Here is a 22,422-nt window from a genome sequence, read left to right as displayed (position 1 = left end):
ATGTTATCATCATACCTGTCTGGAACATTTAATAGGCGATATGCGTATCATATTATTATGTATAAAACAGCCCTCATTCATCTGTGCACTTTGAGTCTCTAATGGAAAATCCCTGTTTGTAATCTTAGGAGAGGGCTAAAGGGGGGTCAGATTTCCTCCCACTGATGACTGAGCCTCTTCAGGCTGATAAATGGGCATATTTGTGAATGGAGGCAGAAAGGGTTAGCATGTCTACGCTTGCTCAGGATGCGACAAGAGGAAAAACAGCACATGTGTGCATTTGTGAGTCACAAGTAGATTGTGTACAGGTCGTCTTTCTTTGCACGGGTGCCTATTTGAATGGAAGTCAAGTTTACTTAGTGTGTGATTCAGCTCTACAGGGATGTCTTTGATATTAATCAGCGCTGTAAGAAATCTGCAGCCGTGTGGAAAGAGCTGCCATTACTGTGCATTCTCCACTTTGCTGAAGGGACTGTCTTTTACGCTTGCCTGACTCTGTATCATCGTTGTTTTAGTTTATTTATTTTGCCCTTCAGTGAATGTAGCTTTTCCACCCTGGGGCCTTTCGTGATTGCTTTCTTTTCTTCTTTTTCGCAAAATGTATGTGTTCTTTACGATAGACAGAGTAAAAACATGATATAGGGTTGTAGCAGGACAGTGTTGGTGTCCATGATGCATCTGAACTCGTTGCCCCATTGATGACCATGCTGTGAAACACAGCAACTAGTAATCGTATTCTTCCCTTTGTTTATTTTGGCTTTGAAATCAAAACAGAGTGGAATTGTGGGTATTCATGTTAAAACCGAAGAAACGGATCGTGATTGGATCAGAGAATTGATATAATATTAGTGGTTTTATAATTAATAATTTTAAATTCACTAGATGAATATTAATGGAATGTAACATTTTCATTGTTACACGCTACTGTAGGTCGTATTTTTTAATGCATTAGCTAACATAAACTAAAGTTTCAGTATTTACTGATAGTTTTAAAATCAAACATTATATCATGCACAATGAACTAACATGAACACAATTATATTGGCTTATACTAGCCCTCACAAAGATCCACAAATGCTAAGAAAAACAATTTTGCTCATTGTTAGTTCTTGTCAGCTAATGCTTTTGCTAAAGTTAACAAACAACTTTTAAAGTGTTAGCATTTCAATTGGTATTAAACATAAATGCCTGAATATACATACTGAAAAATGTCTCTTAAAGGGATAGTTCACCCTAAAATAAAAATTCTGCCATCATTTAACCACTTTCATGTTGTTACAAACCTGTATAAATTTCTTTGTTCTGATGAACATGAAGGAAGATATTTTGAGGAATGTTTGAAGAGTTTGGGTCCAAAACGCGATAAACGCCATTTTTGAAAAAATGAGTTACTGCCAAAATCAGTATTATATCAGGTCAGTATTTAAAAGTAAATTCTTAATTTTACGCAAAATCCAATATCTGCCATGTTATTCTGTCATCTTTTTTCCCAAAATGCGATAAACGCCACTCCTCCTTTTTTACAGAACGCAATAAATCCGCTCCAGAAGTTACAGCGCACCATTCACGCAATGTAAACAAACAATGGTGGGTACACGGAGTTCTAGTTTTCCTCATCTACTTTGTACTTTGTGATCAACAAACAAAACAAATAATACTTTAATTGCATTGATAAACCTGTGATTGTTTTCTGTGACTGGAAAGAAACGTAAGCCATCAACATCTAATACTTTCCGCGAGAGGCACTCGGTAGACGGTTGCTTGTTCTCCCGACAGCATCAAGCTTCTCATGCTAACACATTGACCCCAGAGGATCTTATGAAAACTTTACATTATTTTACTCAAAGTCTACGAAAATCGTGCAGGACCAAAACATTTTACAGCTGATCGCTGTGAAAAATGCTAAGCGACGACGTCAAGTATAACCGCAGCAATGACAGTGATCTTAATATGACAAAGTAAGTGTTTTTATTAATGCCATTAATGTTTATTTTTTTAATCAGCATGTACAACTGTTCAACTAAATGAATACAAAATGTCAAAGATGAATGCACATTTGATTCTATAGATTTCTAGCATTTTGAAAAAAAAACTGTCATGGATTTATTGCATTTTAATAATAATTCGTTTTTATAATAAATCTTTAAAAATCAAGTTATTGATTTGAATTTTTTATTTTTTTATAACCTAAAGATGCTATGTGAGAGTTTGTTACAGAAAATAGTGGTTTTTATCTTGTCACTTTCTTGGTATAGAAAGCACGTTTTTACAGAAATTAGTAAAAATGGATTTATTGCGTTTTGGAACCAAACTCTTCGTTTGTAACCAAACTGTTCATGAGCCCCATTCACTTCTATAGTAGGATAAAGAGTACTGTGGAAGTGAATGGGGCGAATGGCTCGATTGCGAACTTTCCTCAAAATATCTTCCTTCGGGTTTGTCAGAGCGGGGAAGTTTGTACGGGTTTGTAGCAGCATGGGAGTGAGTAGATGATGACAGGGTTTTCATTTTTGGGTTACTATCCCTTTAAATATAGGCCTACTCTATGAAATCGTTATTATCTGTATTTGAGTTATTATTACATAGACATTATCTGATGCATGTTACCTAACTTTTAAGCTCACAGTTGTTTTTAATCGTGTTCATTTGTCCTGTATCCATCTAGTCTGTATATACATGCCTGCTTGTCTTAAATTTGTCGCTTTATGTGTTTCTGTTTTGAGCTTGGCTTGAAATATTTAAGGGGGCCGTGAGAGCACAGGGTCTTCAGTGTTGCGTAACCAATGTTTTTTGACTCTGGCAAGCCATGTGTGTCTATGTTTGTGTGTGTCTTAGCTTAGCAAAACCCCCTATATATCTCTGGAGAAAAAGCTCCATGACTTTTATTTGGCTCTAATAATAAGTTTAGTATTGAGGTCATAAAAACATGGAAAATAGCAACAACTACTGCCCTCGCAGCTTAATGTTTATTTCCATTTTTTTTTTGCTAGCTGTTTTTGTTCCATGTGTTGCCAGTTTTGATGGGGCCTAGAGCTCCCGATTTCATCTGCCTCCTCTGGCACATGTTCTGCCCATCGCATGCCCCTGTGTGGCTCCAATGCCATCCATCTCTATGGTAACGCTGTTGCCGCAGTGCTTTTTTCCCTGTGTCACAGTGGATTAAGGGGCCACAGCCTGAGATGCCAGGGGCTTCAGAGAGACGCGTTACGATTGAGCAGTAGTGGGGAGGGGCGGGGTGACCGAGTTCTTCGGTGGGTTTGGTTAGAGTGAGACGATTGGAAGCCCTGCCCACCTCAGGCCACCGTGATGGGGTCACCCTGCAGAGTGCCGCCTTGTCCTCATTCCCCTCTCTCTCTCTTGCTCTCCTTCTGTCTGTTTCTCCATTTTGACCATGTTTTCGTTCTAGCCTCTACTTTGGTGTTTTTTATCCTTTGTGGGAATTGTGATGTGCATAGTATGGTGGGATAGCATGATCGGTTTGGGGTGTGGCTTTTGGATCTGATTTGGTGAATGTATGAATATTCAGTGATGGAGATGAGTGAAGGAGTCTGTTTAGGATGGGGCCAGGGATTTATTTCAGAGTTGGGAGTAGAGGGTTTTATTGATGGATTGATGATAGAAATCATTTTCATTCGTGCAGAGAATCTGAGATTTAACGTTAATCCACATTTTCAATTTCTATTCTCTAATTTATGCATTTGCATCATAAAACCTTTACGTCTAACATTCAAAATGATTTTCTGACTCCATCCTGAAGTGTTGCAAGTGTTGCTAAGAGTGTTGCAAGTGTATTAACAGCGCAAAATGCCATTGCTCGCATTTCCTAGATATAATTTTTGATTTAGATTATCAAGCAGCCCTGTTTACACATTTTGCAGTATTAGCATTACACAATACCAGTTGTAATATTAGCAATAGGGATGTGCCATATCATACCTTTCACGATAATACCGGCATAATTTTTTACATGATACAAAAGTCATCATGATATCAATGATATAGCGACTATTACGTTCTCTAACGCGCACCGCAACAACACCTGAGACAAGAGCAGCGTGTCAGCCACATGTACAGTCAAGCTGTAAAGGTACGCAAGGAGGAGATACTAGCAGTGGGTGATGTACGGCCAAAAAGTAAACACGACTCAACGGAGCATCGCTGTGCAAGTTACTGTTAAACTGAAGTGTTAAGGAGTTGTGTTATATAGGGAAAACACTACCAACTCATACCACTGTGATGACAGTAACTTACTTTACTGACTGAATTTAAATCCCACAAATTTTCACATCTGTTCACATTCTAGTTGTACTGACGCATGTTTATTAATATTTAATTAGACAGACCCATTTTTTCTATTCATTTTCCATTAAATTATGCGATCTGATGAGTTTAAAGCTCCGTTTTACCCTGTTTGTTTCTTCAGCGACTGTCAAAAAGTGCTCCTGGGTCCTAAAGTACACAGACTTTAGGACACAACATACAGACCATAGACACAGACAGATGACTTGCTGATTTCTCCTGTGTTTATATGAAAATCTGATTTATTCACTTTATCTGAACTGGATTAACATTTATCTCACAACCCATGATTTATGTTAAAGGGGGGGTTTAATGGTATTTCAAGCATTCTGACTTATTAACCCAGTTATAGAGTTGTTTCCTCATGCTAAACGTAGGCAAAGTGTCAAAAATGCAGTTGGGCGTGTTTCAGAGTATTTCTGTGCCGAATGCACTTCGCCAGGGTTCGTACAAGTTTCGGCTAGTTTTTTTCGATTACAGTTCTAACTGACGTTTCAGGGGTTTTCGATACGTATCACTTCTTTATATGGGCTTCCGCCGGAAAACTTCCCCCGGAAAACCCCGCCCAGCCGTCAGTCAGCGGGAGACGCTAGAGCTTGCTAACAGCTTATCACGCCACTTAGCTTTGTTTAATTTCAAAAGTCAACAATGGCACAACAAGAAGTGTGTTTTTGGATGTAAGGAGAAGACAGCCAGCCTTATGGAAACAATGAATATAGTTTATTATCCGGATTAGCAGCGGAGTTTTGCGTGTGTGTTTGATGCGGTGGATTTTCAGAACCGGGTCATGACGAGTTACACGTGGTAAGGTAGACTTCTGTCTTACTTGGAAATAGGCGCGTGTATATTATATAAATGACACGAACATGTAGTGAATCATAAGTTAAAACAGTGTTGTATAGTGTTGCATGACTCGTACTCGCTCCTCCCGTGTTATAACTCCTCCTTCTTCATTTTTTCGTACGTTATCGGAAAGATTCGGTAAAGCTAATCTTTCTTTTATAAATCCGATTAAACTAAAGACTCTTCAGAGATATAAAGGATGTCATACTACTCCATAGGTACTCCAGATTAATATCAGAAATGCAGAAACAGCGTGTGTTACGTGAGCTTTAATGTTATTTATTTGATGTTTATGTAAATAGAAGTGCACTTACATGTAAAATCATTTTAAAATCAAAATTTTAAAATGTTAGCTTAAATTACTGGGATTTGTGAAAATTACTGAAAATCTGTTGTAGTGTAATAGTGATGTAAAATCTTCATATTTCATCTATTGTGCCACTACTTTTGCACTTTGCTGCCTCTGCCACCTTATGACAATGGATTTACACTTTAAAATAGGTAGTCTGTCATCAATGACAGCTCATTGGATGGAAAATGCCCTTTCTTTTCAATTTTTTTATACCGTCATATAATTACCGCAAAAATTCTTAAAATATCATGATATAATTTTGAGGCTGTATTGCCCACCCCTAATTAGCAAAGCCACAGGAAGTAGAATCAGGCTAAAAACCAAACTAGAGATCAGTGTCAAGGTCATCAGAAGAAAGATGAGAGGTTGCCAGGTCTGGTGCTCTGTTTTTTGATGGGATCATTGGAATGCATGTGAATGGGAAAATGAGAGGTGTGTAAGTAGCTCCAGGGTTGGAATGTAACAGCAGCCTTTGTGCCTGTTTTACAGAGCGGCTTGTTAAAGTAGAGATATGGTGAGATGGAGGGGAAGTCAGGAGAGGTAGGAAGTGAAACGCAGCAGGCTTATAGGGATTAAGTGATCAAGGCTGTGTGTTTGAGGAACTTGGAGTTTCGGTCGTCTTTTGCAAGTGTTTTGCATGTAAGGACCCCAGCGTCTTCATTTTTAGTAACCCTTTTGTAAGTTATATGACTTTGTACATTCATATAATATGTGACCCTTGCTGTGAAATCCAGGCTAAAGTCTCTTATAAAGATAATTATAGCAGCATCAAACACTATGGGGTGGTTTCCCGGACAGGGATTAGACTAGTCCTAGACTAAAATATATGTAAAAGCTGTCCAAACTGAAAACAACTTAAAATACATCAGTGCCCATTGTTTTGCCTCAAAATGCACACAGGCAATGTTTTTAGTAAGGCATGTTTGTTAAAACTAGTTATATTTCCTAATTAAACTAAGACCTTGTTCTGGCTTAAACTAATCCCTGTCCGGGAAACCACCCCTAAGTCTACAAGGATCGTAGTAATCTAATTATTGACCTTATTCGAATAAGAATAAAACAAAATTATGCTATTTTGGACATCTGTTGATAGTCACACACTATGGGGCGGTTTCCCGGACAGGGATTAGACTAGTTCTAGACTTAAACACTTTTAAGAGCTCTCTAAACTGAAAACAACTTGCACTTACATATCTTAAAATACATCAGTGCCCTTTGTTTTACCTCAAAATGCACACAGGTAATGTTTTTAGTTAGGCATGTTTGTTAAAACTAGTTATATTTCCTAATTAAACTAAGGCCTTGTCCTGGATTAAGCTAATCCTGGTCCGGGAAACTGCCCCTATATGATGTCAAATTGAAATATGAGCTGAACAGAGATCAAAAATCCACACGACTGCTTCCATAAATTCTCACTCGTGCCAACCTTTATATCATTAATGTTGAAATCTTTGTGGTTATTGTATCATTTCCACAACAAAGCTTTCCCCTGTGCCTTATCCGCTCAAGATAGAACCGCATGATCTTTCACTTTGTTCTTCAAAGTAGCTCCGAGATCGTCAGAAATTTCACACCGAGTACTCTCGCTGCTAATGTGTTGCTGTCTATTTCGGGGTGAGGGTCGGAACGGAAGGATGTGGTGAGATTGGCCAGGTATCAGAGTGTTCCAGCTCCCACCATGGGACTTGGCATCAAACCGGTGGACGCGAGCCATGAGCTAGTTATAGTCATCTGAGAATGATCCGTACTGGTATTCGACCGCTGCTTGACAGGCATTTGAACCGACTGTATGGCCCAACCGTGCTTTGGGTGCATGAAAACAAAGTGTTTTGCATAGCCAGGCAATGGCAGGTGCCCAACGCGGTCACCCTTCAGAATGGTATGGTCTCCTGGACGGGACGTGGCAGTCTTTTTTTTAAGAGATCACAATGTCTAGATGGACTGGCATGGGTATTGTGGAACACAGTCTATCAATAGATTTAATGTTACAGGCTTTGTTCTTTGACAGCACTGGATGTGCTGATCTCCGCATGCCGGCCGTGTGTGGATGCGGGTGCCAGGGTCAGGAAAGGATGCGTGTACTTCTGTCAGAGATGTGCAAAACTGCAAGGGATTTTGGGCTTCGTTTTTTAAAATGTAAACACGTTTTGACTTGGCAGGGCGTCTTAATGCAAAGGTTATTGGATGCTGGCCGAAAACTTCAGTTTGCATTTGTGCATAGATCAACAATTATCACTTGGCATGATAATATGAATACAATAGTTTGAAGTAAAATCAGTTTTAAAATATTGCTTTTCCCCTTATTTATTGTTTTACTGTGCATAAATTGGTCACTGTCAATGTTTATTGCATTCATGTAATTTAAAACCTGTGTATGACTCTTCTATAAAACACAAAAGGAGATATTTAGAAAAAAAATCTCAGTGGTTTTGTGTCCATACAGTGGATGTCATTGGTGCAAAGGTTTTGTGAACATTTTTTAAAATATCTTCTGTTGTCTTCTTTGGTCAGAAGAAAGTCATACAGGTTTGGTAATAAATGAAGAGTAAATTATGAAAGAATTTTCATTTTTGGGAAACTTATCAGTCCGGAGCGATGATGTTACTGCGCAAAGTCAAAGTGCTGCAAACTAAGTGCTCTTCCGCCATACAATATAGTTCTCATTTTTTAACCGCTTAATGTTTTATTTTGTGCCACCATACTTACTTGTGTAACTACTCATGTAACATTCTTTAAATAGGGGAAGCATGGAAGTGTTTGGTAGCTTCTAAATTCATCCCTGTTTGGATCCTAAAGCCCGATTTATAGTCGTTTGTGCGTATCTCTGCGTAGCTTGACGTGCATTTCGCAAACATTTTAACAGCGCGTCAGATCTACGCGGACCGCAAGCGCTGTGATTGGTCCACCAGAACCCCTCCCGTCAGTTAAAAAAAATGGGTCATAGGTATTTCCGTTTGCGATGGTGAAAACAAAGATAAGCCAAGTTAAGGAGTAATTTAACTCAAAGTGCTTCAAAAGTCGTTGTTTATTTACTTCCATCATTGCTGGTCTTCTCAAATTATACACAAGTTGTTGTTTCTTCTTCGTTTGTGGGTTAACTTGCTAAGCTGCTTCTTCTTTGATGTTCGCGCTGCTACTGTGGTTACACGCGTGGTTACTGCCTACCAGCGGTCTGTGCGTGTGTTTGCACGTCGATGCGGACGATGGCGCAAAAGTATAAATGAAAACCAACGCGGATCCTACGCCGTAGGACCTACGCACAACTATAACGAGCCCTTAAGGAATGAATGGGGCTAGGCTAAATGCTAACACATTCACGACACGCTGTACAAAGATTAAGTGTCCACATTGCAAAAAGATAGGTATGTATTAATTCATCTAAGTTGATGTAAGAACATAGTAAAATATTGAAAAACGATGGTGTTTTCCTTTAAATCCTCCTGTAGGGATGCTCCATTCAGGATTTTTGCAGCCGATACAGAGTATCGATTTCTTGTCGTCTTGATCAGCCGGTACAAAGTACCGATTCTGATTCTTCAAGCTGTGATGTAAGCTCACTGTTATGCTTTATTAGATAAAGTAACACCACTGATGTTATCCTTATATTATTGCATTACTTGTCCCATATCCTATAGTAAAAAGATTGGTCTGTGCGATTGGTCAAATTTAGCGAGTACCGATGATTGACAGTTACCATTCTGCATCCAATCGAGCGGAGTATCCCTATCCACCAGTAACTGTAAACTTATAATTAACTTGTATAATCTACTAGCAGGTTATTGGAAAAGTTGACTCTGCCTAGTTTCCACATTCGTTTGTGCAAAAGTGCTGAGTGTTTCTTTGTTGGATCTGTGTGAGTGTGTTTGTCAGAGAGAAGCGGTTCTGTTTCCCCACTCCGCCCTGCTCCGTTGGTCTGGACGAGTTCCTCACGGCCCAGTTGGATCTGTTTCGTTCTTGTCCTGACTTCACCCCAGCCACACACACACAAACTCTCTCTCTCTCTTTATTTCCCTCTCTCTGGTCAGGGTTGGGGCGAGGCCAACACAAGGACAGGGAGTTTAGAGAGATACGACAAAAAAAGACGTCAGCGTGTGCGTGTATGCTCGTTTTGGGTGACACGTGTATTTACAACTTAAAATACTTCTTTAGGATGACTGTTAATCTTTTGCTCTTTGAAATTCGTTCTCTCACCAGAACAACAGAGCAGACAACGTCCAAACGAAAGTGTGGCAGACTCGCTGACATTTGTTTTGGTTTTCTGACTTTTCGGTTTGCTTACTGTGCTCATACGGGTCGCAGGGTTCGGATTCGTTGTGAAGTTTTTCTGTGTGTTTTGAGTGTGCGTGCCCTTGTCGCTGAGGTCAGCGCGTCAGTGGAAAGTTTCTCAAAGGAGTTCGCTCAGGCATGCCTGAGCCTTAAGCGGCCGCCTGCTATTTTCTTTTTGCCCTCTTTTTCTCTGTGTTGTGCTTACCAAATCCTTGTTGTCGTACCCTTTTTGTTTGCAGCATATCACGTGTCAGCGTATGTGTGTGGTAGTGAGTCAGACTTGCTCATCATGGAAAGGTCATGGGTTGACAGTAGACTTTTCCAGGTGAAGTTCTCTCATTTTTGTCCTCCATGTCCTTTTTCTCTCTTCAAGTATGTCAGTGCATCATATTACCCCTACAACACTTGTAAATTCAGTCTTATAGCAATTTGTAACTATTTTCATATGGCTGCATTTTAGAGCAATCTGATTTTGCATAGATGATATTAGGTTTGGGGGCGGAGATAGGGGTGGGGCTACTGCTCTTATTTAAAGCAAAACTAAATGGAGTTTTTGCTCTTTGCTCCCCCTACAGGATGGAAGCGGAATTGTCCATTACCACTGTCGTAAATAATTTAGCCTACTGCAGCAAAGCTGGCTCTGATTGGATTGTAGGTCTGCCGTAAAGCAAGTTTTTGTAGTTTTCACTCGAACTACAGGACCGCGACCCGATGGTTGGAAACTTCTTTAGTGCTGTTTTGGCCGATAGAGGGCTGCAAAGCGAATGTGAACGTGCCATTCACCCCGTTTCGAGTGGATGAACGACTGAAACTTTTTTATAAATGTTATTTTAAGGTAAAAAAAAACTCTTTAGTGGTGCTTTAATTTAAATTTTTCGTTAGATTGACTGCAAAACAAAAGTTACCCACCTGTTAAAATGTGTAGTTTTAAAGTACTTCAAACTATTACTATTAGGGTTGTGCCGATAGATAATAGTATCGCGTATCGGCGATCGTCAGACATATTGTCGATAGCGGGCTGTCATGACGATAGTTGGCAATAGTTATTACATAGTGTTCACATTAACATGCACACTGCGTGCTTTTTCTCGCATGAGAGGGTTTGTGGGCTTCACTTTGCGCGAGAGAGCTTGTAAAGTGCACAGATTCCTTTTTGCACGCACCAGGGGTCTTATTTATAAAACTGTGCGTAGGATCTTCAATTAGTCTACGTATGCACAAAAGCGAAAAATGGCATATGCCAAAAAATATTAAGACTTATAAAACAATGTTCCTTTTATAAATCACAGATCACCTGCAAGTGTGCATACATGAATCATCCTCAGATACCACCCTGCAAGCCCATTCAACCTTTGTTTGTTCCCACGCAAAGGTTGTGATCCAAAAACAAACTTAATCGGAGAATAAATGAGCTTTATAAATGAGAAGCCTGGACTTGTAATGCGTGTGTCTTGGACTCTTGCTCGGACCTGAACGCGTGCAACGTGGACTCCTTCTTGCGCGTTTCAAAGTTCACTAGCATGTTTCGGACACTTCCTCGCACATGAGCTGGTAATACGCGTGGCTCTGCCCTTTCCTTGCACTAGAGAGGTTGTTAGGTGCGAATGGTTTAAAACCAGTGAGTGTGGTGTTCTTGCCCTCTGGCATGCAAGAAATTTCATGCAGGATTAATGGCATCAGTTTTAAGGAGGTTGGGGTCATAAAAGTGTTGCACTTGGAGTAAATCAGCTTCTCAATAGAGTAAACTATTGCCCCGCCCCCTGATACTATCATGTATTGGGCATCTCACAGGCTGACTATCTCAAAAGGGGGCATATAGCCCAACACTAGTTACTATCATGTCCTTTGTATTTCAATAAATATATTAGGTTTATAAATGTATAGGTTTCCAATTTTTAGGTTTTCAAAAAGGACCCCTTGCCCCTCGAAACTGAGTAAAGGAGAAGGGGTAAAACGGATCGGTCCTCTAAAAAACGAGACACCACTCGATTACCGTTTGCGTCACCTTCCCTTGCCACTAACTGGCTGCTACGTAAACAGACACGCGTTGACATAAACAAAGATGCCGTCGTTTCAGGTTGTGGTATCAATTGCCTGAGCTGAGCTCAACAAATAGAGCATAACTTAGCTGCTAGTATTCAAAACAAAAACATTACAATTAAAACCACTTGAACATTTTATTAAAAGTATCATAAAACATGAGTGTCATAAAATAATCTCAATTAAACTGCTGAAAATATTGTTGCTTTTATTTGTGCGACTCCTTGACAGTTCGACGTAAAACATCTTGATGCCGGCTCTCCTGAGAAATTTCTACGTTAACGTTTACCCCTGCCTTTCAAGTGTGGTCCTTATCACACTTTGTTTCAAGGGCTATGTATCCCTACGCCTTGGTCCTAGACCTTGATCAAACTGAGACTTGAGACGCCACTTCGCCTCACATTAACGCGCAAAACCGAGGGGTAGGGGTAAGACAGAGAAATGAGACGCACCCTAAATATTAGGTTTACAGGTGAGGTGAGGGGTGGGGCTATTGCGCTTATTTAATTAATTGTACGTTTTATACATTAAGAGGTTTCCAATAAAGATTCGAGATAGGCCAATCGCATTTCTCTGTCTTGCCCCTTCCCCTTGCCCCTACCCCTTTGTTTTGCATGTTCACGTGAGAGTAAGGACAAATCGGGATAGCCCTTTCGCTCTCGTGAACGTGCAAAACGAAGGGGTAGGGGTAAGGGGTGAGACAGAGAAATGGGATTGGGCCATAGTTTTGGGGGCTATTGCTCTTTAACTGTTTCCCCGCCATTGACGAGTTATCTTGTTAAATAACAGGAAACGCTTCCCTGCCAGTTTTTTTGGCAATCCATATTTCTGCTATTATCCACTAGGTGGCGCTCTCACCCAACTTATAAAACACTTCTAAGCGTCTATGGTTTCCAAAGCAGTAAATACTCTGTGTATATTTTGATCGATTTGAATCTGATCTCTAATAAAAGTCCTTTTTTGTCTAGCTTTTTGTTCTAAATGTGGTGTTTTTGAAGAAACGTACCCATATTTGAGAGCTGTTAAAAAGAGAACAAATGAAGATGGGATGAAATTTTATATTTATTATTTTTTATATTTATATTGTTTGTTTATACACTATTTAACATTTGAAGTGGATCAAAAAGGTTCATCAAAGTTGTCCAAAGACAAGAACGGATATTGGGTGTGGTTTTAAGACAACCAGTCCCTCCAGAAAAACGCGATCGCGCGATATATTGCATAATCAGTCAAAGTCCCCATATTTATGCGGGGCTGCATTTTTTCCAAATACGACGCACTTTCGCCGCATTAATTACATATTTCCGCGCAGAAAATATGTGGGGCTTGCATGATTTCATAATCGCAAATTCCCGCAATTCCATCGCATAAATTGCATTAATATCCCGCATATTCCATCGCATTTTTTAAGAAACGTGCCGCAAAATCTTACTCCGCATTTTTCTGGAAGGACTGGACAACTTTTATGAAAGGTTTTGATCCACTTCAAATGTTGACTAGTATATATTTAATGAAGAAGGCATTAAACCTTTGTGAAAATCAAAAAAATGCTGCCGCTCTCTGAGAACTTTTTTAAAAACGCTGGTGGGGAAAGAGTTAATAATTGTTTTTGTTAGATTCACTTCGAAACTGCGGTAAAATGCGGAGTTTTAAAGTACCTCAAAGACTTACTATCATGTCTGTTTCCAATAACATGCATTACCAACAATGGCACTCCCAAGTGTTTCTCAACGGAAAGACTTATCAAAACATGAAACATTTTCAACATGTGACAGAACAAGAAAGCGATTTTAAGGCGTGAAGTGGGGTCACCGTAAGCCTTCTCTGATAAGTTCTTTGAAGATCGAAGGACACTGTACATCTGTCGTCCGGGGTATGCAAAACCAAGCATTTTCACCTGCATCCGTATCAAGGAGGGCAGCTGCCGCAGCCATCTTGGGCTGAAGGAAAATCTGCTTCGAGTTCCACATGGTTTACAGCTCCTAGGATGAGTGCAGTGACGAGAGGAGGGGTAAACCAGTGTGTGTGCCTCAACTTGCTGAAGTAGGCAAAACATCTGGTGTGTGTGTGGGAGATGGAAGTTTTTCCTTTGCTAAAGGGAATGGTATTTGGCACACGCTGTCTCTTCCACATCACACACACACGGAGCTGATATAGACGCTTTGTTTTTTTTTCTCTGGCCTCCACAGCGGGCCGCCCCATTGTTCGTCCATCACAAACACCAATAATCTATGTTTTGTTTAGGGATGTTTTGAAATTGGCCTGTTTGCTGTCATTCATTTTGTTTCTTTGGACTATTGTTTTCCAGTGTTTTTTTTCATTCGATACTCACATCTGAATTCTGCATTGGTGTGTTACTTCGGGGTCTGTTGTTGAAACCTCTGATGTGGTCGTACGAGTATGCGTGCGGTTTCTTTCCGAATACTGTAAGAATGTGAGGTAGTCGTGAAGTATAGTGTGTATAATTGTAAGAGTGTATCGATTTAGTAGGAAGTTTGCCAGTGTGCATCTCACTTGAGAAGTCTGGGATTGAATTCATCAAGTGGTTTGTGTGTGTATATGTGTTGTTGGCTCCAGCGCTAAATGTTCTCAGCGAATACGAGCCGTGTACTGACGTCAGTAGACCCCAATCCCACCACACACTACGGCACACATCTGTAACCGTATCCCCTACAACGCGCGAGGATGGATTCGTGTAGAAGTTTCAGCAGGCTAAAAATGTCCTCGCTCTCCTGGGTCCTGGCACAGCACGCATGTGTGTGTGCATGTTAGTTGGCTTCCTGGCTGAATGACGTTAGCTCAATGAGCTGACCGTAGATGAGTGCCACTCCTCATCCGTGGCCTTTTATGGTTCTCCGTGGAGTAAAGCTCTAAACTCCTCCTGCTGCAGCAGAAATCTATACTGTCCGGTGGGAGCGTGTGTGTTTTGTTAATGCTTTAATGGAGGCAGGCATCTTTGACTCTTAATTATATACAAACATGCATGATTTGCATATAGGATGTTTAAGTGCGTATGTATTTTTACAGGTGACACACCCACTATGTAGAAATTTGATATATGGCATGTGTAATGTGCTTAGTCATGGAAAGCCTGCAGCGAGCTGACAATCTCTTAAAACACATTAGGAACTGCATATCAACACCCTGGCGACCATCGCCTACAACTCTAGTGTCTGTATGTCTGTCTGTCTGTCTATTCAGTGAAAAGTATACGCTGCTTTAAATTAAATAAATTTGGAAATGTTATACTTGTCAATTAAGGTTAAGCAGTTTCAACTTGGTTTAATGAGTTATAGCAACTATAAAGAAATCTATATCTGAAGACATTTTTAACAAAGTTAAACCAAATTCAGTTTAAAATAGATTTTAAAAAACCTGATATACTTGATCTTAAATTGAGCTTGCTATGAAAATAGCCTCAGAAGCTGGCATAGCGTAATTTTTTACTCTGTTTTTTCTGTCTCTCTGTCTTTCTCTCTGCCTCTGTCTCTGAGTCTGTCTGTCTGGCATGGTGTCAAAAACGTTTGGTCTGTCTGTCTTGTATGGTGTCTAGTTATTTCCGTCTCTCTGCCTGTGTCTTCGTCTGTCTCTCTCTCTCTCTCTCTCTCTCTCTGTCCTTCTGTCTGTCTGTCTCTTCCTTTCTGTCTGTCTGTCTGTCTGTCTGTCTGGCATGGCATCAACAAAGTTCTGTCTATATGTCTCTCTGTGTCTTTCTCTCTGCCTGTGTCTCCTACCGTCTGTTTTTCTGTCTCTCTCTCTCTTTTTGTCTGTCTCTCTCTTTTTCTGTCTGTCTGTCTTTCTGTCTGTCTGTCTGTCTGTCTCTCTCTCTCTCTCTCTCTCTCTCTCTCTCTCTCTCTCTCTCTCTCTCTCTCTCTCTCTCTCTCTCTCTCTCTCTGTGTGTGTGTGTGCGCATGCGTCTGATTGAGTGAGCGGTTGTGAGGAGCGTGTGGTGAGTGTAAGTGGTTTTTTTATGCCCGCTGTGGCAAAAACTATTGCTTTCTCTCTTTAAATCTTTTTTCTTTTGTATTATTTCTTTTTGGTTTTTTGGTATTTGTGGCGTAGTAAAGAAAAATAAGGTTTTCCCTTGGGGTTTCCCGGCGTCAGCAACCAGTGTAGTACTGGGAAGCATGGCAGCCCAAAACACAAACACTAGTTTGAACTCTCTTACACGAAGACACGGCGTGAAGGTGGTGTCCGCGGTGAATGTAGAGGAGTGCATTCTCGCCGTCGGAGATGTTGTTGGACATGAATGTATTTTAGCGGCATCAAGAATGAATAACGCTATGGTCTTGTTTTTAAATTCAGTTGAGAAAGCAAATGAAGTTGTGGCGAAAGGAGTTGTAATCAGTGGTTTATTTATCCCAGTGCTTCCTCTTTCTACTCCCGCTAGGAAAGTCACTTTGTCTAACGTTCCGCTGTTTATTAAAGACGAAATGTTAACAAAGGAACTGTCACGTTTTGGAAGGATAGTCACTCCGGTGAAAAAGATCGCCTTCGGAAGTAAATCGGATTTGTTAAAGCATGTAGTATCTTTTCGGAGATTTACTTACATGATCCTCAAAGATAACAGAGAGGAACTTAACCTGACTTTGAAGTTTAGAGTGGATGACTTTGATTATACAGTCTTTGTATCTACTGATATGATGAAATGCTTTGGCTGTGGAAGAATTGGACATTTAGTACGTGCTTGCCCAGATAGTAACGGTACAAACAAACAAGATGTTCCAGAAGAAAATAGTGTGAAAGTTGTGAACGAAGAAACAGAGAATGTTCATGAACCAACCCAAGCTGAACCTGGGACATCTAGTAACATTAGTGGCTTAACTGATACAATGTCTCTGTCACAGGCAGAAAAGATGAATAATGGGGAGACTGGTTTAGTTACCCGTTTAATTGTCTTAGATGAGCCCAAAGTGAATAAATCTGTTGAGAGCATGGATATTACACATGTCACGGCATCTGACACAATAGTCCCCTCGGGGAGTGTCAGCTTAAGTGATGATTTAATGAGGGATTTAGATCAGGCTGTATTCAAAGCACCTTTAAAGAGGAAAAATAATGATAAGGCTTCAGAATCAAAGCAAGCTAAAACAACAGAACATGTAAAGGAGGTTGATGCTGATGATGATGGCAATGATAGTGATTTATCTGATTCTAGTGCTTCTAGTTGTTCTCAGAATGAGTGGATATGTCACGAGTATGGTACTGATGAAATCAAGAAGTTTTTAAAACTGACAAAAAATCTGAGGGGGGTACAGGTTGCTGATTATTTTCCAGACATTAAACGCTTTGTGGAAAATACTAGAACTTTTATGAGTGAGGGGTATTTTACAAACAAAGAAGTTTATAGGTTGAAAAAATTTGTGACAAAACTCAAACCGACAGAATAAATTGATGGCATTGAACTGGCTTAATTATTTACCCCATATTGGCTGGTTTTGTTATGGCTTAAGTTTACTTTTATATTCTTTTATTTTTGTTATGGGTGATATTCGTATTGCATCCCTAAATGTAAATGGAGCAAGGGATTCCATAAAACGTACAGAGATATACGAAACTATGAGTCATAAACAACTTGATGTTTTACTGTTACAAGAAACACACAGTGATATAACAAATGCTGCTGATTGGACAAAAGAATTTAAAGGTCTTTTTTTTTCAAGTCATAAATCCTCACTTAGTGGAGGCGTTGCCATTTTATTTTCTAAAAATTTTACTCCCCATTCTACTGAGGTGGAAGAGGTTGTGAAAGGAAGGTTGTTAAAGATTCGAGTTCAGGTTGAGAGCCATACCTTTGTTTTTATGTGTGTATATGCTCCAACCTTACCAGTAGAAAGAATGGTTTTTTTACATACTCTTTCTGAAACTTTAGAAAAATGTAATGGTGAAGAACATTTATTCCTAGGTGGAGATTTTAACTGTGTAGAAACTAATATAGATAGAAATCATGTAGAACCACATTTACTCTCTCGCAAACGACTAATTCAGATGATTGAAACAAATGACTTATGTGACATATGGAGGAGTTTAAATGGGAATCTAAAGCAATACACATGGGCACATGCCCGTGACAACATGTTGTCATTAGCAAGACTGGACAGATTCTATTGTTTTAAACACCATCTTAGTATTTTTAAGACCTGTTTTATAATTCCAGTTGGGTTTTCAGATCATAGTTTAGTTATATGTACGGTAACTTTAAACTTTGTCAAACCAAAAAGTGCTTATTGGCATTTTAATACGAATTTATTAAGTGATGCACATTTTATTGAAACTTTTAAATTTTTTTGGGAGAATTTTAGGAATGAAAAAGCTAATTATCAGTCTTTACAGAAATGGTGGGAGTTTGGAAAAACACAAATCAAACAGCTATGTCAACAGTATACTCACAATGTCACGAAAGATATAATTAAATCTACAAAAGTTTTAGAAGATGAAATTTTAAAATTCCAAGAAGTAGCGGAGTTAAGTGGAAATCAAGCGCATATTGATTCCCTTTTTTTAAAGAAATCTGTTTTGTCTGATATGCAAAGAATGAAAGCACAAGGGGCGCTAATTCGATCACGGTTTAAAGATATAGACCAGATGGACGTGCCGTCAAAGTTCTTCTTTAGTCTAGAGAAAAGGAATGGTCAAAAACGATTGATACATTCTTTATTTTCTGAGACTGGTTCTCTTTTATCAGGTCCCATAAAAATTCGGGAAAGAGCGAATCGATTTTATGAACGGCTTTATAGTTGCGAACACAAAGAGGATCGGGTTGTTGAACAGAGTTTTTATGAAGAGCTGCCGAAGGTCTCTGAAGACTCTAATGCAGCACTAAAGCGAGCCATCGGCCTGGGGGAACTATATGAAGCTCTGCAAAGTATGGAGAATGGCAAGGCTCCCGGGATCGATGGAATCCCGGTTGAGTTTTATAAAGCCTGTTGGCCTGTGTTAGGTAAGGATCTGCTGGAAGTTCTCAGCGACAGTCTAGTCGAAGGACTTCTGCCGCTAAGCTGCAGAAGAGCGGTCCTTACCCTTTTGCCAAAGAAAGGTGATGTGAGAGATATAAAGCAATGGCGACCCGTATCTTTATTGTGCTACGACTATAAATTGCTCTCAAAAGTGTTAGCTACTAGACTAGGACGGGTTTTGGAAGAGGTAATCCATTCTGGTCAGTCTTACTGTGTGCCTGGCAGATCAATTTTCGATAACATCCATCTAATAAGAGATTTATTTGATGTCTCTAGAATATTGGGAGTAGATATGGGTTTGATTTCCTTAGATCAGGAGAAAGCGTTTGATCGAGTAGAACATAACTATTTGTGGAAAACTCTACAAGCATTTGGTTTTAGTTCTGATTTTATAGGTTATGTTAAAATATTATATAATGACATTGAGAGTTTATTGAAAGTTAACGGTGGCTTATGTGCTCCTTTTAAAGTATGTCGTGGTGTAAGACAGGGTTGTTCTCTATCAGGAATACTTTATACGTTGGCAATAGAACCATTTTTAAATAAATTGAGAAGAGTTTTAGAAGGGGTATCTTTACAAGCCGGTAAAAGTACTTTTTGTTTATCAGCTTACGCTGATGATGTTGTCATAATACTTAACAAGCAAAATGATGTGAATATTTTATTAAAAACATTGAGGGAGTTTGAAACCATCTCTTCTGCAAGAATTAATTGGGATAAAAGTGAAGCAGTGTTAGTAGGGAAGTGGGAAAGAGGGGTACCAATACTACCAAATGGGTTAAGTTGGAAAAAAGATGGTTTAAAATATTTGGGAGTGTTTTTAGGAGACGACACGATTGTTCAAAAAAATTGGGAGGGAACAATTGAGAAACTACAAGGTCGTCTTATGAAATGGAAATGGATTGTAAAAAATATTTCATATAGAGGACGAGCTTTGATTATTAATAATCTGGTGGCTTCTTCTTTATGGCACCGACTAGCTTGTATAGATCCACCCGCATGGTTATTAGGAAAAATCCAATCTCTTTTAGTAGATTTTTTTTGGGACAAATTGCATTGGATACCACATAATGTATTGTATTTGCCAAAGGAAGAAGGAGGACAAGGACTTGTACATTTGCAAAGTAGGACTGCAGATTTTCGTTTACATTTCCTACAGCGATTTCTCAATGGCCCAGAGGACTTAAGTTGGAGGCCAGTGGCCAGTGCAATTTTAAGGACTGCCGAAGGACTATGTTTAGATAAATCATTGTTCTTGTTAGATCCCAAAAGAATGAATACATCCAGTTTGCCGAAGTTTTATAGTAATCTTTTTAAAGTTTGGGACCTTTTTCAAGTAAAAAGAACTGACTTTACATCCTCAATATTTTGGCTACTGAAGGAACCCCTGATTTATGGGTCACGTTTGGACATTCTTGGTGCATGTGGGTCAATGACGGCAGTATTCATTAAATCCAAGATAACAACAGTAAAACGTTTAATTAAAGTGGCTGGCCCAAGTCTGGGAAAAGTTGAAGATGTAGCTAATGTTTTAGGAGTGAAGTCCACTCGAATTGTTGCACAAGTGTTACAAAAATTACTATCTGTTTTTACAACAGAAGAAGTGAAAATGCTTCAGGATTATTGTGAAGGGAAATTGATCCCCAACAAGAAAGATACATTTCCAAACCTGCTTCTTTCACCCAATTTAGGTGAATATACAGGATTGTTTTTGGATTCTGAAAAGTTGATAGACATGGATATGTATGAAAATAATGGTAAAAATATGTACAATGCTTGTGTAAAATCTTTTAATAAAAAAGGACTCCATGAAAGAATTGATACACCATGGCGTACTATTTTTAAAATGAGTAATGATGTCAAACCAGAGTGGAGAGCACTGTATAAGCCACCGTTAGCTAAAAGAGATGGAGATTTACAATGGCGAATTTTACATGGCATTGTTGCTGTTAATGCTTTTATTTCTGTTTTAAATCCAGATGTTGGCAAAGAATGTCCTTTTTGTTTTCAGAGGGAGACTGTTTTTCACACCTTTTTGTATTGTTCAAGACTTAAGCCTTTGTTTGATTGTTTGCAAGATATTTTTAACTGTTTTAATGAGAAGTTTTCTGTGCAAATTTTTATCTTGGGTTGTAAATATGTCCAAAGAAGAAAGTACGAGTGTAACTTGTAAAATTTTAGTCTGGGCAAAGCCAAAATGGCCATTTATATTAGCAGAAGGGATAAAATTGAGCAAAAAAGTGAGTATAATGTGGAAAGGGTGTTTTCAGCCATGATCAAATCAAGACTTATGATTGAGTTTCGTTTTTATAAAATCATGAACTCTTTAAATGTTTTTGAAGGAATATGGTGTCACAGAGGAGCTTTGTGCTCAGTTATTGACAATGAACTTAATTTTGCACTTTTTGTTTAATGTTTTTTAAAAAACTTTTGTAAGATCTGTTGATGATGAGTAATATTGTTATATAAAGAAGCTTGAAAAATCAAAAAATCTCTCTCTCTGCCTTTCTCTCAAACATTCTGTCTGTCTATCTGTGTTGTATGGTGTCAAGTTATTTCTCTGTCTGTCTGTCTCTCTGCCTGTGTCTCCGTCTGTCTTTCTTTATGTCTGTCTGTCTCGTCTGTCTGTCTGTCTGGCATGGAATCAAAAAAGTTATTTCTGTCTCTGAGTCTGTCTGACTGGGATGGCATAAAAAACATTCGTTCTATCTTTCTGTCTGTCTGTCTGTCTGACATGGCATCAAAGTTATGTCTTTCTCTCTGTATGTCTCTCTGTCTGTCTGGCATGTCATCAAAAACATTGTCTATCTTTGTCTGTCTGTCTGTCTGCCTTTCTTCCTCGCGTCTATGTCTTTCTGTCTCTGTGTCTTTCTTTCTTTTTTCTGTCTGTCTGCCTGTGTCTCCGTCTGACTGACTGTCTGTCTGACTGTCTGTCTGTCTGTCTGTCTTTCTAGCATGACGTCCAAAAAAGTTCTGTCTGTCTGTCTGTCTGTCTGTCTGTCTGTCTCTCTCTGTCTTTCTCTCTCCCTGTGTCTCTGTCCGTCTATCTGTCTCTCTTTCTTTCTGTATGTCTCTCTCTCTTTCTGTCTGTCTTTCTGTCTCTCTGGCATGGGATCAACAAAGTTCTGTCTGTCTGTCTCTCTCTCTGTGTCTTTCTCTCTGCCTGTGTCTCCTTCCGTCTGTCTGTTTTTCTGTCTCTCTCTTTGTCTGTCTGTCTGTCTCCCCCCCTCTCTCTCTCTCTATCTCTCTCTCTCTCTCTCTCTCTCTCTCTCTCTCTCTGCCTTTCTCTCAAACATTCTGTCTGTCTGTCTGTCTGTCTTGTAGGGTGTCAAGTTATTTCTGTCTGTCTGTCTCTCTGCCCATTTCTCCGTCTGTCTTTCTTTATGTCTGTCTGTCTCGTCTGTCTGTCTGTCTGTCTGGCATGGCATCAAAATAGTTATTTCTATCTGTCTCTCTGTCTGTCTGTCTCTGAGTCTGTCTGACTGGGATGGCATAAAAAACATTCGTTCTATCTTTCTGTCTGTCTGTCTGGCATGGCATCAAAGTTATGTCTTTCTCTCTGTATGTCTCTCTGTCTGTCTGGCATGGCATCAAAAACATTCTGTCTATCTTTGTTTGTCTGTCTGTCTGTCTGTCTGTCTGCCTTTCTTCCTCGCATCTGTGTCT

General features: G+C 39.4%; 1 protein-coding gene across 3 annotated transcripts in view; it reads left to right on the top strand.

The window, feature by feature from the left end:
- Positions 1-22,422, top strand: part of irs1 (insulin receptor substrate 1) — a 34,723-nt gene that overhangs the window by 4,320 nt on the left and 7,981 nt on the right. For 2 of the 3 annotated variants that reach the window (XR_008642524.2, XR_008642525.2), the window contains one exon: positions 129-282. The exons of the other annotated variant lie outside the window; for it this stretch is intronic. The gene's annotated coding sequence lies outside the window, so the exon portion shown is untranslated. The remainder of the gene's footprint in view (positions 1-128; positions 283-22,422) is intronic. 3 annotated transcript variants of the gene reach the window in all.

Source organism: Misgurnus anguillicaudatus, chromosome 24 (genome assembly GCF_027580225.2).
Source record: "Misgurnus anguillicaudatus chromosome 24, ASM2758022v2, whole genome shotgun sequence".
In the NCBI taxonomy this organism is placed as follows: Eukaryota; Metazoa; Chordata; class Actinopteri; order Cypriniformes; family Cobitidae; genus Misgurnus; species Misgurnus anguillicaudatus.
Note: the sequence above shows the minus strand (reverse complement) of the source record. Positions and strands in the feature narration are given on the sequence as shown.